The 2,421-nt window shown below is 39.2% G+C and overlaps 1 pseudogene; it reads right to left on the reverse strand.

Annotated features, from left to right (window-relative positions):
• Positions 1-1,337: 1,337 nt before the first annotated feature.
• On the reverse strand, positions 1,338-1,834 carry LOC146833472 (small ribosomal subunit protein uS15 pseudogene; annotated as a pseudogene).
• Positions 1,835-2,421: the final 587 nt, after the last annotated feature.

Raw genomic sequence — 2,421 nt, forward strand, 5'->3', positions numbered from 1 at the left:
GACATCAGCACGCCGACAAGGTCTTCTTATGGCTCCGATAACATCACTTGGAGTCGGGTGTGGAGCCGTTCTATTGTGACGTCCTCGTCGACATGGGAGAGAGAAGGAGAAAAGTGTCAGTATAATGCTGCGCATTGGGATAATTCAAAAGGTGACTAATCCACAGGTAGATACTGTATCCACCAGAAAAAGCATTATTGAAGGTAAGTAACTTGTTCTTATATGCCCCTCAGTCATTTCCAGGGTGGTACAAAGTCATCATGGAGCAGTACAACTGATGCCTGGCGAATTCACTAAAGGTGAGGAATCTGCATTTAGATATATCCACCAGTAAGAGTGTTACTGAAGTTTGTTTTTATTTAATTTATTTATGTAGTACCATTTATACATAAGAAAATAAGATCTCAGGATTTATTTTGGACATACCCAAAGCATATGATATAAACAGAAGCTTTGAACACAGTACTGATGTATAAACATAGATGTTTCCCAGAGAACAGCATTAATAAACAGTGCAAAAAATCCATAAATAAACTGCTATAGCCACCAACTTGCCTCTAAATGCCTGAGGCAAATTGATCCCATAATATAAATACTAGCACATATATAACTGATTGTGATTATACATTTGCCAATGATTTTCGGAGAGCAAAACATTCATTAATTGAGGATCAAGTTAAAACCCGTGCCACATGCTCACTTTCTTTGTACATTTTCTGTAGGGCGGTCCTCTCATTTAGCAGTTATTCCTTTAGAAAGAAGTCACAAAGCTCTTGCCTAGCTTGGATTAATGCCTTACTGGGAAAGGGTGAGTGGGGCTGTAAATGTAGTCTTATTTTCCTTTCCACATTTTCTTGTAATCTCTTAATCTCAAGAATATGACATTTATTTTTATTCGTCTTAAAAACAATTACCTGACCTGAAAATAAGTAAATTAGCATTGAGCCTAAAGAATTCCTCGATAACTAGACTTGTTTTGTTTTTCTACTTCTCATCATATAGTAGAGATCTATTAAAGTTAACCCCCTGCTGGATGGAACAAGCGAGTGATATGAAAACCGATTTCCAAGGATTGCTGTGTCCATTCTGGTTAGATACTGAGAAATTAAAATCAGTCAATCCTTGAAACTGAATTAAATTGCTTCAAAAAGAGGTAAAGGGTCAGTTTCTAGGATTCTTTGCCCGCCAAGACTCTAATAGGCCATAATCTAACTTGAACCTCTTGATCATCACTACTGATTTGGGTTTTTCTTGGTTTTTATCTTTAAATTACGCATCCAATTCGGGGTTCCGAAGAAAATTTAAATCGCCTTCTAATGTATTTATTTATTTTCAGTTGAAAAGTTTATTTAGCACAGCAAAAAATCATTATGCTACCAGGGCTGAAGCCGTTGAAGATTCATACTTCCAGTTTGGTGGTAGCACTCTCCTAGTCTTGTAATAGCGGGCCAGCCTGTGAATTCTGTTTTCGATCAGAATGAGACGAAATTTAGCATCCATGTACTTACGGTTTAGATGTTTGCGCACTGGAACAGACTTCTTGATCAAATGATACAGATCCTCGGGAAGGTCTGGGGCAAGTCCTTTGGATTTAAGTATTCTCAGGATTTTGTTGCCAGTAGCAAAGCGAACCTGAGCAACACCATGTGAATCTCTCAGAATCACACCAATTTGGGAAGGAGTAAGACCCTTTTTTGCCAGCTTGAAAATCTGTTCCTTCACATCATCCGATGTGAGCTTCAACCAAGTTGGCACGCTTCGCCTGTACGGCAATGCAGATTGGGACAAGCCCTTTCCGGGAGCGTGCATGCGACCCTTGATGGCGGCGGGAGGAAAAGAGCAATTGAGCCAAAAGATCCAATTAATAATGTATAGATCTGTTGTAAAGATGAAGTCTCATACTCTATTGCGGCATAGTAGTTTAGAAAGTTAAAGTCTTCTAATTCAGGCAAGCTGTCACTAATAGACAACTCCCAAGATTATTTCCCAATTCATAGTTTTAAAGAAAAATGTGGCAATTCCACCACAGACCGCCCCATCTGTTCAAAAGATGGCATGTAAAAGAAAGGATGAACGAATAATCTAGGATCCTTGACTTCAAAGGAGTCTCTTGCCCAAAAAAACCACACTTGGATTTAACGCTTTTAGCCAGATAGCTTCGGCCAAATACTTGTGCCTATTAGACAGACCATTTATATTACATGAAATAACCTTTATTGACCCCCAACACATTCTAAAATTAGAACTGCTTTTTAGCTGCCATATATAAATCCAAATCCCTTTTCGTACAAATACTGCTTAACACCGCTAAGGTACTACAATGTGTTCCTATCATTTCACGTGAGGAACCGTGCATACCTCACCACCCTCCATACCCATACCATACTCCCACCCCCCAGTGCACCTCAAGAAGGGAATCGC

This window comes from Triturus cristatus, chromosome 4_2, assembly GCF_964204655.1.
Source record: "Triturus cristatus chromosome 4_2, aTriCri1.1, whole genome shotgun sequence".
Taxonomy (NCBI): domain Eukaryota; kingdom Metazoa; phylum Chordata; class Amphibia; order Caudata; family Salamandridae; genus Triturus; species Triturus cristatus.